General features: G+C 37.9%; 1 long non-coding RNA gene across 1 annotated transcript; it reads right to left on the bottom strand.

The window, feature by feature from the left end:
* Positions 1–3,144: 3,144 nt before the first annotated feature.
* LOC306817947 lies at positions 3,145–13,640 on the bottom strand. The gene is made up of 3 exons (XR_013778105.1): positions 13,552–13,640; positions 12,783–12,831; positions 3,145–3,251 (listed from the first exon to the last, which is right to left on the bottom strand). It is a non-coding gene; the product is annotated as an uncharacterized lncRNA (long non-coding RNA).
* Positions 13,641–14,308: the final 668 nt, after the last annotated feature.

The raw sequence follows: 14,308 nt of genomic DNA, 5'->3' as shown, positions 1-14,308 counted from the left end.
TTTCATTTGTTAGATTTGTTATAGCCTTGAAATAACAATTAATTCTAGCCAATAACATCCATATATTAATATAGAATGGTACTGTATGATGGATAGAAAAACAATGCATTGACATATTTTTGACATATTTTACACATTAATTTGATAAATGATGTATCTAGTGCAGTTATTCTTTAAGGCAGATAACTATAATGTTCAGAAGGGGGTGTTATTGTGGTCTGACATTTTTCAATTAAAGCCAAAAAACAAACAAAGTAAACAAATCTAGAAGCCCAGCACTGCAACAATCTGTTAATCGATCCATCTGGAAAATCTGTTTTATGTTGGTAAATCTGCCAGATAGCCACGAGACATCAAGGTCTACAAATATTTGCTGTTGCTCAGCTTTCTTTTTAATACTCACAATATCGGCAGATATCTGGAGGCAGAATGTTGTGTTTGTTTTGTTTTGGTCTCAAAAATGGTCTCCACACAAATAAATGTGATTGATTGCTTGATCTGCTGGGCGTGCCTTTAGCACCCTGCTGGTCCCAGTGTCAGACCAAAGTGACCAATAAACATTTTACTGTCCCCAGGATGGCCATACAACAAAGGGAAAAAATGGTTTTATTAGGAGAAGATGACCCATTACAACCCGATTGAATGGTTTTATTTCTTTTTGTAATAAACAGCATTTATCCGCTAAGAAAATTAAAATTAAGATTTAAGTTTAGAAATCTCATAAACACCAAATGTAAAGCAAACAGCAAACATTGCACATACAACCCATTGGAAAGAATGTCAAACATGGTATTTTGTTATTATTTTATTTTAAACCTCACATTTGAAAGTCTTAATAACTTTAATTTTAATTTTAATTTAAAAAGATAAAAAAAATTCAAAACCATCTGTTTAACATTAACATAGGTCATTACATAGATTATAGACTGCAGCTTTGGTTTAAAGCTGCCTGAACACAGACGGTTTGGTTACAAAGACAAAGCTTAGACACCAGCTCTGATATGACCCCAGAGGTTACAAGGATCAGATGGTCTCAGTCCTTTACAATGCTAATGAGCAATGGCGATGACCCCGTTTTTAAGAACTGGTATTGGTAACACGTGCACAAACACAACATTTTGTCACTTTGTAAGGCTCTTCTGTTGACTGCATTTTCTGGATGAGCACAAACCAATCTGATCCTATTATTACAACAAAAACATGAGCAAAAGCTTCAACTGAAAGCTCACTGTTAGCAGGGTGCTACCTTAGCTTTGTAATCGATCAAGACATTAGTTCAACTTAGTTTAACAAAAGAGGGATTTTTGTCTGAATCATGGCTATACGAGAACGTGTGTGAACCATACATCAGAGCTAACTATTTGGTTCATAATCTGGGGGATGAATAGGATAGCCTACTTCTATGGCTAAATGTTTCAGCTGGTATACAAAAATCTATCATGTCAGCCTGCTTATTGAGCGGGAGTCACCGCCTCTCTTAATTTGATTACCCAGTATTGCATTGTGATCATCACTGTGCACAATTTCATCTATTTAAAAACTGAATGAACACAAGAATAAATATAAACCTGTCGAGGCTAACAAACTTACAAAGCAATTGGTCAGTTTGCAATTTGCTGGCTGAGCTTAGCTGCTAAGAAGACATCCAGCTTGCAAAGTTGATTACAAGTGATTACAACTTACAATGCAACAATACAAAGGTATGACGTCTTCTGACATTTTGGACTGTTTTGCACTCAACTGATTTGAGAGTTTAAGTTCAGCAAAAGTAGAGCCAACCTTTAACTTAGCACCCTGTTGCAGTAGTTCAAAAATAACTGTAACACCATGGGTTAAAATGCCAGGATAACCAGGCCTTAACTCCCCACAACGACAGATCTACAAGAACATTACACGGTCATATTTACAGCTCTCTTTTCCCCTTGCAATCTCTCTTGTTTTTCTAATCAAGTAGCAGCCTTGTCAGTGGTTTATGATCCAATATCAACCCTTTTTTTTTTACAGCCACCATGGATGTGCAAAAGGCACAGAAGGTCAGAGGGCATGTTTATATTGGTACATAGTCATAATTCTGTCAAATCGGTTTACAACACTTTAACACCTTGTTAAAGGCATCCGCCTGTCAGATATGATTGTCACACGTGCAAGAATTCACAGCCAACTTGCATATACAGTACGTCCCATAAGTTCTAATCAATTCTATCTCATTTAGAGATGGCAGGATGCCTGGCACTAAGTCCTTTTTTTTTTTATACCTCTCATTCGCTTTGACATCATGCAGCGGTTACCATAGCAACCGTGCAATATGACAGAGCTGATGACAGAGGAGTGCTAAGCGAAGATCTGTCACTGAAATGGCCTCATATAGTGGAGCCAGGCTATAATGATGTGTGTACCTGCCTGTCTGTCTGTATGTGTGTGTGTGTGTGCTATCTATCACTAGTATGTGCATGTACCGTTACTTGTCTTTCGTGCTGTGTCCACAGAAAAGCAAAACATTTTTTGTTAGACTCGATCTGGGAGTTCTCCTCTCGCCATGAACATGACAAAGAGGCGATGTCAAGTATGTTTGGGCAGCGTGACAGTGTTGGCGGCAGACACAAAGGATAAGGTTGTAGAACTGAGAGAAAACTGCAGATAACAACAAAGACACATTAGCCTACTGACAAGAATATTTGTAAAGCAACACAACCTCTTTGTTTCCCTCGCAGGAGGTTATTTTTTGTGGTGAAGGTAGACATCAACATTCGAACAGTGGATTAAGATACATTATCATAATCAAAATTCACATGAACACGAGCGCACCAGGTTGTGTCTTCAAATCGAGAGTAGGATCCTTTGCATGCTCGAGAAAGCTAGCTGTATCATTTCTCACTTTGATAATGAAAATAGAGCCAACTAAATAGATCATTGATAACAGATTATCTGAACCCCAAAATAACCAGGAAATAATGTGGAGTATTTGGAGATCAACACTGTAGATCCTTGAATATAGAGACAGCACTGACAGTAAGCTGACATCCCTCTAGTGAGGCAGTATTTAAAAAACAACTGGTATTACGAACATCATTTGGCTACATGCGTTCAAATTAAATTCAAAAACATGCAACAGTTTAAAAGTTTGTAAAAGGAACTTACTTTAGCGCATGAGTTATGGTAGATGTTTTCGTCTGAGTGACCTTAAGAGGTCAATTCATCAGCACGCAGCCCAAGGACTCGTTCTGGTCACCCTCTGTCCCAGTGGGGGTCCTCTACGGTCAAAAAGATCAAAATGGTTAAGAGGCTTAATCTCATGAGAGGAAAGCTCGCTTAGTGGATCTATGATGCCACAAGGTCAGACAAGTGTCAGAGTTCAAAAGGGATCACACAACCTTTCATTGTTGTTTCAGATCTTTTTTCTCCTCGACTTTACTTTGTGGAAACAGCCTCACCAGGTGAACGGTTTCAGGAGTTTTGTTCCATCAAAAAGTCACGTTAAGCCCTTGAGGTTATCCTCACAGTATGGGGGTCTTTGGGTAAAGCTACCAGATTTGGCAGGTCTCTGCAGACTCAACCCTACCCTCAGCTATAAAGTCTTGATATTATTATTGCATTTCTCTATGTCCTATTTATTTCAGTTTAGTACAATACTTTTACAAGCATGTCCTAGGTGAATTTGACATTGTATTTTTTGCTGCTGTGGCAGAGAATGATTGTGTGTAAAATAATAATTGAACTAGCTCTGACTCATATGACCCCTTTCACTCCTGATATTACGACCTATTACTGCAGGGAGAAATTGCCTTTATATTGATTTTGCTGTTAACAGAGATTGGAGAGAAAGTACAGCAATACCGGTGTGTGCAATATGAAGCATGCAGGCAATTAAAAAGAGTTTTCAGAAGTTTGAAGCAGAAGCATTATTAGCCATACACCTGCTCCCACCACATTATGACAGTATCTTTTTTTTTTTTTTTTTTGTTGTTACTTGACCCTCGAGGCCATGTTTGGTTGGATTTTTATGATAATTTCTGCTCGGTCTGTGCTTGCGGTATACATGAGTGTCTTCAAGTGCTGCAGTGGCAACCAAGACCACTCAAAGCTTTTAGAGCATGTGGGATAAAAACACGAAGAGCTCTGTAAAAGGTCTCAGCGTCCAATCATGCCAAACATAGGCATTGCTCGCTAATAGGTCCTAATGGCGGAATATTAGGTGCATTTAATGGGGCACTTCTTTGGTCAGGTCCCTTTGGCTTATCCGCGCTATTACTCCTTTCATCAGTACCTTCCATTTTTCCAGGCATTTTTAGTATTCTTGAGCCGAATCATCCATCTTTCCATCCATGTTGTGCTGCCAAAATTTTTTAAAAACATGTTGAGGACTGACACATTAAAGGAGGGTGGAAAATGGACATAAATCGAATTTAATTGAAAAACCACTTAATAAAGATGGTAGGTTGTAACTGTAAGATCTAACACCATACAATGACCTCCATAATAACATTATATCATTCCCTCTTAAAATTATTCTGTAGTCCCTGTGAACTGGGCAGCAGAGCTGTAACCAGATCACTATGATTGAATATACAGTATGCAGTTATGTAATCCTGCCTACCTGAATTTCCAGAAGCATGTTTAACCTATTGAGAGACAGCAGAGAAATTAACTTGAGAAAGTTAGTTGTGGCTTTTATGATAAAAGTTTAAGCCTAATAGGGGCGCTGGTGGCGCAGTGCTTAGTGCATATGCTCCATGTGTGAAGGCCGTATTTCTCCAAGCCGGCGGCCCACGTTTGAATCTGACCTTTGGCTCCATTCCTGCGTGTCATTCCCCACTTACTCTCTCTCCCTGATTTCCGACTCTATCCACTGTCCTAGCTCTCAAACAAAGGCATAAAAAGCCAAAAATAAACATAAACCGACTGAAGTATACTGCAACTAAATTAAAGCTGCCATCATCAATACTTTCCAGTGGCCAGTGTTTTTGTGAAATTGTATTTGTAAGTCTGCTTTGAGGCCCTTTATACCACCTCTGAACTTTTTTTTTTAAATGATGTGTCATACATCTTGGGCTTTATATGTTGTAGTCTGGATTGTTGAACAATGAAATGTTCCATAACTTTCTAGTCTGGGTCCAGTTAAGTCAGGTATCCATCCATTGAAAGTGTTGCCCAATCTCCCAAAACAGACCCTGTTTGCCAATTTATCCAAAACCATACGTTACTGAGCAAGGCACATTTTATTAACTGTGTTCATTTTCATTTGATAAGCATGCCAGATGCCAAAAATGTAGATATAAATGTGTTCTACATTGTACAAATATACAATAACCCAAGTGTATAATGGTTCCAAATCTTTAAAAGGTAATCATGTCATGTCCTCACTGGTACACTGCATGGATAATCCCTTTGGTTTGGTGTAGTGGTTCCATACATGACTGTTTGAACAAAGGATCAGTGTTACAGCACACAGCTTAACCTGATTTAGAAGGTTATATGATGCAGTTTACAACCTAACTGACCACTATGGTTCACACAATGGCCACCATAAATGATGCCTTGTCTCTGGTGTCCATAAAAGGGAAAAGTATATTGGTATAATTCACAGAGAAAAGGAGAAGAGCAATATGAGAGGAGCTGACATAAAAAAAGAAGGGCACAAAAATGAATAAAAGAGAGAGAGAGACGTTAAGAAAGAAAGATAGACAGAGAAAGACAAAGTGAGGGGCACAGGGTGAGAGAGAAACTGATGAAAAGAAACATCGATCAGAGGACAAGGTTGGCTTGGCGTGGCTCTGGTTGAGACAAATGGCAGCTTCTCTGTCAGTATCTAGAACACTATATATATGTCGTGTCTCCGTTTCTATCTGGGCCTGTCATGCTCCCCTGCTTCCAATGCATGACAATTATCCTGCTCCAGACTGTGTGCACAAATAAAAAACAAGGCTGTATGAGATGACACCCTTTGACACAAAACTTTAGCTTTACCCTAACCCCTGCTTTTGGCTATTAGCACTTGTCTGGATTTCTAAACAACTTTGTTTCAGAGTAGATCGAATGCATGGGCATCCTGCTAACTTGTGCATGTGTTCCTGTCAGGTTTAATAATGATCCCATTTCTGTGGCTTAGGGTTATTTATACATCGTTTTCCAGGTTTGAACCCCAAATATGCACCTTTCACACACCAACGCAGCCTAGAGTGCTCTTTACAGACCGAGATCAAAATGGAAAAAAACACAACTAAAGTGACTTTAAAACAAAGAGAAAAAATACTAGAATGAGATTAAGTGAAATGGAAAACTACCAAAACGAAAAAACAACATCAAAATGATAAGTTTTTATGTTTAACACATATAACCTTTGTTAAAAAGCTACTAGGATTGTTTTTAATCTAATTTTATAAATAGTCCCAACAACAATTCCATCAGTCTGTTTTAAATGAGGAAAGTACATGACATCAATGTTTTCAAACTAAGCTCCGCCCTCTTCAAACCTGTGTGATAAAAAAAAAAAACAGAATTTCAGAAATCTCTCACAACTAATAACTTAAATGCACTCATCCAATTCAACAAGATAGTTCGACATGCACCATCGCTTATAATGAGAATTTTATTTAGAAAAATAGTTTTGTTTATGGCCTTTTTGCTCTACCGCTGCCGCAGCCTGTCAATGCGAAAGCAATTTGTCCAGCACATGTAGCAACTGTCAGATATGAAATGTAGCTTCAGGTACAAGCTCCAATAAGAAATAATGGGGCTGGTCCAATTATCCCGTTAACAGAGCCTAATATGGATTTATGTGTATGGTCACAGGCCTTTGTATCCTTTCACAGGTCATAAACTGGGTGTCAAGAGGTCAGATGAACACTGAGGTCACCCTGAGGAACGTCTCCACCACCCTTGTGTAATTGTTGGTCATGTTTTGTGCTTATTTGTGGTCACAGATGTAAGAAAATGTGTACATGACGTATTAACGGAAGACAAATACTTGACATACAGCTGTGAAATTGGACATTAAGTAATAAAAACAGTTTTACATAGTCGAACAATTAGTCTCTCAATTTAAAATAAGCACATACAAGCTTCAGAGAGCACACCGCAGGATTCAAGAAATGAATTATTGGCTATTCCCCCTAATAAATACACAAGAGTGTAATAAATGGATTTGTTGTATTATTTAGCATGTTTTTCTGCCTCACTTTTTAAGATTTGAGGTTTTCCACTCTAAAACTTGGAGCGCCTATTCATTCCTCTAACTGACCAAATAACTAAATGTAGAAAGGAATTTAAGTAGCAACATAAATTTCAATCAGTGGTTCCAATTATCTCAGATATGGGTTTCTCCTCCGTCTCACAAACAGTGACAAAAATAAAACCAGCTCCATTAATTTTCCACACATCCACACACACACCCCACACTGACATAAATATGCATAGAAGCACATTTTAACCAGCAGGGACACACTACAGAAATCTTATAATGCTACAAATTACAATAATTATTGCAAATGTTAAATAATACAAATCAATTTGTGTGCAATCATGAGACGACATGCTTCAAATATACAACACAGCAGGATTCAGAGAGCTTGGTGTTTCCAGTTTCTGAGGAGAGGGGGAAGTGTGTTGTGACTGCTTTTAACTTAGCTGATACCATTTTTCACTTCTTGGTCCAGTTAACATAGTGATTAATAGTATTGTAGTACTTTTCAGTGATCGTCTATTTATGGTCTTGGTCTTGTCTCAGTCTCAGGTATGTCAGGTATGGTCTCGGTTAGTGTGGCCTTGACTTCAACACTACAGATGAGAATAAAAGGAGACATAAGCTAACCAAGCGCCCAAACGTTACATTATAACTCACAATTGAAATGTTCTGTCAAGTGGTGAGGGTTGCCGTTGGCTTTTTATCTTTATAGAGATTTATAGATAAGTTTTAATATGGTGGCAAAATAGTTAGTCCTGTTAGCTGTTTGTCTTAAATTAGAAACTGACAAAAATAGCTAGTTAGAATAGGATAGGACAGAGCTTTATTGACATTGTGAAAGGTACAAGTACAACAAAATTTCACTGTGCTTAGTATGCTGATCCGCTGCAACTTTGAGCACCGAGATTATTTTCTTCTCTAACATCTTGAGAGCCAAAGGAGAAGTTACTGCTGTCTAGTGTAAACAATTATCTTTCTTAAAACTGAAAACAAGGAATTAACATATTTTAAATTGTATTTTTTTGTAAAAGATCTGCTCAACTGTTCTTATAGGTTTGTGAGTAGATTAAACACGCTTGTAATGTCTGATTTGTTACCTCAATTAGCCTACTTGAGCGAAGCTAACAAGCTGTGGTTTTTACTGTACAGTATAGTGACCTGGGTGTTTTTTATTATTTCCAAATTCTTGAAAAATAAATTCTTCAAACTATAGACTGTGTGCAAAGTACAGTATGTTGATTTTATCGTACTATTTTTTGTAAAGACTAATGGATCTCATCAAGACTAGCTATAATTATATCTTACATGTATGATGACCTTAAGTATTAAATTATGAAGCACACACATGTACTTAAACTGGCACTCAAACTACGAACGAGGAAACCAAAATGCATATTGCTACATTTTTCTCCTCAGGTTCACCTTAAAAGCTGTTCTTTTTACACCAAAATGTGAGTTTGTTAAAAAATTCCGCCCATTAGTGAATGTGGTTGGCTAATTATGAAAATGGATTACTACCTCTAACGCATTTGGAGAGCACTTACTACAGTAACCTTTATTTATTAGTTCATATTGAGATATAATGTAGATGCACAACAACAAAATGTTTTTTTGTTTTTTTTATGAAAGTTAATAAAGGTGAACTGTTTTACAAAAAAACATTGACAATTTTAAATTCTTGCACACTATACACACAGGATAAACTGCTGGTAGTATGAGCAGAGATAATTCTGTGTTCACTCCCTCGCTGATCAATACCACAGCCAGATGAATTGATACACTTTGCAATATGTAACATTATGAGAAGAAATATGGTACAGTATGTACAATAACAATGATCCAATATTGCGATTGGGGGGAGTTTCCTACAGGTACAGCTCCACAGTATGTCCAATGGTGGCCACCACTTTCTATAAATCTTCTCGCCTTCCAAACCTTCATGCCGGTCACGTGACTGGAAGCTCAGAAGACGTGCAAGTAAAACTCAAAGAGCACAGATTCCCTTGAGAAGCTGTTTTGAACATTTTTAAATTCAGGGTCTTGTTTCTTCTACAAGCTCTCTTTTTTTCTTCCAACTATGACTTGAACTTCAGCTGCCATGTGTGTAAATATTGTATACAAGAGAACATTTTTACACACAAGTTGAAATTTGTATTCCTCATGCTCTCATATCACGTTCTACGAGCTCTCACATATTACAACATATATTACTTCATATCTGCAGCTTTAAAGGCAACCTTGTTTGAGGATTCAGTTGTGAAGGTGTGTCAGCTGCTGAAGATTTGTGTTAGTTGTTTCGCTTCATTCTTGCAGAGAGGACCTGTTGACCTCTCTGTTCAGCTGCTGATTATCTTTTCACTGGCTGAGGAAAATATGTTTCTCATTACAACTATTGGAGATTGATTGTGGTCTCTCTAGCTTCAGTGCAGTGTGTCTGATTGGCCTGTGGTGGAGATAATTGCGTGTCTTGTTGTCTGAGGAACTGGTTCGCTTACGAAAGGGTTGTCACTCTGGAGCCCGGTACTTTCATCAGTCACAGGGTCCTCAGGTCACAGTTTTATTATTCACAGTATATGCAGATAATCTCCCCAGAACAGCTCTCTCTATCTTAAATTGAGGCAAGGGCTTCAAGAATAACAGCCATTACAGAGTGAATTTTGGGCTGTGTTTTGCACATTGATTGTCTGCTGATGTACAAGATGCAGTTTTGCTTAAATGAAGCATTATTTCTGAGAGATTGACTTCTGTTGTTTCTCCCTCCTGAGTTTTCTGTTTTAATATGTTCATCTTCCGTTATCTTTACTCTTGTTTTCTGTTCCTATCTGTGCTCCTATCAGATCAGATTCGCCTATTTTTCGTGTTACATCTTCAGCTGACTGATATATCTATTGCATGATTCCTAGTGTTTCAACGCCATAGATTGAATACTATCATTATCTATGAAGCGGATGATGACCACGCTCACTGACAATGGTCAACAATTTATTATCAGAGGTGTCCACAGATAATGAATAAATATAGCGTTTTCCATTAATGATGCTGACATTGATAACAGGTTAACCATGCTAATCAAAAGCCAACAAAGACATCAACTTTCTGCAGTGTCAACAGACTTGAGTTCTTTAGAGGCCATGATAACTTCAAGAATCTAAATTATACCCACGTTGGTATTAAAAATCTAAAAGGCTGCTTGTCTCCTACTACTTCATGTACATCAAGCAGCATTTCACAATAACAAATGCAATAAATTAGTGAATTTATTGCATTGCAGACATGCACAGCCCTGTAAAAGTGTTCAATTACCTTTTTGGTAAACATTTGTTTAAGAAGTCAGAAATCCTCTCAACAATCTAACATCCATTGGGCTCGAATATATATGAGCCTGACTTAGCAACACGTTTATTGTTGATGTGCAGAGGCATTTTAAAATGATCTGAAAATGCGTCCTTTCTTCTCTATTTTAAGTTCTTGATTATTCCTTTTCATCTTCCTCTGCTTGATGGTAGCTCAAAGTTGCAGCTTGACATCCTTTAATGGTATGAGGTTCACTTCATTCATACTTTAATGACAGAGTTGTTGTGATTGTTTTAAGTTGCAGTGCATTCACTTGTATTATTGGGATGTAGAAAGGATTTTATTCAACATGAGTGCACATGATGACAGCCCCAACCAGTAATTTGACTCCTGAAAATTTGAATCCTGTCATGTAAGTAAAGTTTTTTATCTTTTTATGGTCATATCATCCTGAGGTTTTCTTTGTTCCAGGCTGGTTATTCCAGATGCTGCCTCTAATTAAGAGCCGTTCCAAAAATCTCCACACTCACTGCAACAGCTTTGTACCTATCAGCAGCCAACTGTGATCCATCAGCTATGTGCCATGTCAGATTTCCAATGACAAGCTCCAAACTCGCAGAATTTGGCAGATTACTCCATTACCCGAAAAGAAAAAATCTCCAAATTATGTGCGACAATGTGCTGGGCCATATGCAGAGGGATGAAGCAGTCTGTGAAGTGTGTCACATTGTGTTTACTGTAAACTGAAATCTGGGGATAAATAAAGGCTCTGTGCATTCGTCAATACTGTAACAATGGCTTTTAACCTTTAATCTATTGATGGAAGATGAATCAGCGGTCAGGTCTTTTCCTCTTTAATGACGGCTAACAACCATGATTACTCATTGTTAGCTATTCCCCAGACTGAGATGTGATTGGGGTCATTCCAGTGGTTAAAGGACACTAAATAATCTTCACGCTCTGCAGGTTTTTCATCATCATCCTTTTCACAACACAAAGGTGTCTTAAGCAGGTTGAGAGAATGACTTTATTGTGGATCACAATGTTACTTTGAAATAAATGTGTTTGCATGAGCGCACAACAAAAACCTTCAGAGGCTCTGAGCTGATGTAAATATTGACTGATATTTGATGAAATGTGAAAGAATTGCAAGTCCTCAATGTTGCTGAGATAAAAGAAAACGTTAGATGTTCCAACATAAGACTCAAATATCTCAGAAGACTTCAGCATGAGTTTAAGTGTGAGGCCCCGAGTATGCTTATTTTTAACTATAGTATGTGAACGCATGAAATCAGCCCAAGTTTCCTGCGGTGGTGGGGAGCGTATGTTCGTCCTCAGAAATTAAAGCTATGTGTCTGCAATAAGTAGTATACATATGACGGCTAAGAGAAGTTTAGATTTGTATGGTGTTGAAAAAGAAAAAGGCATCATTTGATAGACACCTCAGTGTTTTACAACGTCTGATTTATGTGGAGCTCCCTCTAGAGGAATCCTTCGGCAACACACATTTTACTTTTGCAAGAATGTGGTCATTTACGTTCATGATACAGACGGTCTTCTGCACATACAAAGGGTTCGAAAGTATGTCTTAGCCCTTACATTCACACACATTGACGGAGTGGAAACTGCTTGATGTGATCCACACAGGTAAATAAACCACCTTCCTTTAGGTTTTGACTCCTAGCCACAATTGTGGAAAGAGAGGGTTTACATAAAGGGTTTACATAGGTTTCCAAAATACTGAACTTTCATACCAGTAGAGAGTCTCCCACTGTGACATACATTTAAACAACAAAAAAAGGAAACAGATGTATACAATATATCAAAATCAGGAAATTATAAGATAATGTTAATGGGATAGAAAAATCTTGAAGTTCACATGATTGATCGACATATCTCTGACAACATAACTGGTTCCCATCAGTTTTTGAAGAGTGGTTTGCATCAAAGCTACAGTAATGTATCAATGTCTGACCTTATTACAACCAAGCACCTGACCTCTGACCTCACACCTCATCCTGACGTTCCCGCACACCCTGGTGTCACGCCCTCTAACCTTTTAAAGTAAAGAAAACCATGTACTGATCCGAGGTAGTGACAAACCCCACTTGTTAACGTTCATCTGTTTAGTTTGTCTTTATTTTTTGTGTATTGGGTTTCAGTTGTCACAACTCCAAACTTAAAGTGTGGTGCTCTTGTCTGGTGAACCACAGAGCTCACCCTGTACTTTTTAAAGAGTGAGAGTGAGAAATGGGTTCAGAAATGAAACCTGACAAAAGGTGGTCTGCAATCGATGGGGGGACCTTACCTTCTGAAGGGGTTAATGGTTTGTCTGCTTTCAGGGGTTTTCTTTGCTCCTGTTGGGCCACATATAAAGGAGAAGGACAATAACGTGTGAGACAGAGAAAACATGGTTTTGTGAACCCAATCATACACCAGACTCAAAGGTCTAAAACACAACAAAGAGTGTGCCTTTGTGATATGATTCAACAATGGCCTGTTTCTTATTTTACGTTGTTTAACAAAGTTCCAGCATCTCTGTTAAAGTTTCTCAAAGCATGCAACTATTTTAGCACACATTCTTCCAACAGCAAATGTAAATATTTTCTTCAAACTGTGTCCTTGTAAAGTACCCTTCCCCTTAAGACGTTAAATCCCGACTTGCTCAAACACTTCATAAGGCAGGATCAGGGTGACAGCTAAATTCAACATCAAGTTAAGACTCTCTTTGACTAATTTGAGATTTTATCCAAACAGAATGATTAAGAAGTAGAACTGTATTATGGCTCCTCAAAGAAAAGGCTTACTCCTTCAAACAGTGGATATTAACGGACTAATCTGCTCTCACAGAAAAGCTTCGGTGACATCAGCAGGGAGCGAGCTCAGAGGCTCAGCTAATTTGGGTAATGTTCAGTAACAATGGAAAGAGGGGGTTCGCTACTATGTCATCAGTCAATGACTAATGCGAGGATGTGGAATCATTTCTGCTGGGAATTGATAGGCAATGATTCCTATTGTCCAGGAGGGGTTGTTAACAATGTGGAGGTGATGTCATGTGCAGTGCATGAATGTGAGACCTGTCAAAGCTGTCCTCTCGACATCATTCTTGATTGGGATGGGAGCTGAGAATCGGACGTCTTCGTGAACTTAGAGGTAAATTCAGGATGTTCACACTGCTTTTGAACCACCTAGTGAAACAAACACATAAATATTGTATTATTTATTTGTTCTAAATTATTTGGATTTTCTACATAAACTAATTAACAGTGATTAATTAAGGTTTGAATTTAATGCATTCATTTTATTTAATGGATGGATTTTATTTAATGGCAATAAATCACGTAATGTTGGTCCATTTTGGCACGCTGTGGATAGTGTCTCCCTCTATTCACACTCCTGCATCTTTGATTGGTTCATTTCCCTTTCATATCTCCTGTATGGCTCAGTTGACAGGTTAGAACATAACATCCACCTTATGACAAACATGTCACTTTCTACTGTGCCTTTGAGCCTTTGTTTTTGATGCGTAATGACTTCCATTCTCTGTTGTTTAGTAAATGTTGTAAACCCCCATCTACCAGAAGTCCTTATTCTATTTCAAAATAAAAGCAGGATTGACTTCAAACAGCAAGTAAAGTACTCTCAGTTTAAGACAAGACAAAGAAAAACCCAAATGTTCTCATTTTATGTGCGAAATAAAGGAATTTCAAACATGCAACGAAAATGTAACGATAAGTTTATTGATTGTTTATTGATTAAAAAATGTAATAATTTGAAAGCCCATTTTGTAGTTCTCCTTAGCTCTACAGAATGTTCTAGTGTCTTTTAGCTCCT

This window comes from Symphodus melops (assembly GCF_947650265.1).
Source record: "Symphodus melops genome assembly, chromosome: 22".
NCBI classification, from domain to species: Eukaryota; Metazoa; Chordata; class Actinopteri; order Labriformes; family Labridae; genus Symphodus; species Symphodus melops.
The sequence above is the reverse complement of the archived record's forward strand: the minus strand, read 5'-3'. Positions and strand labels throughout refer to the sequence as shown.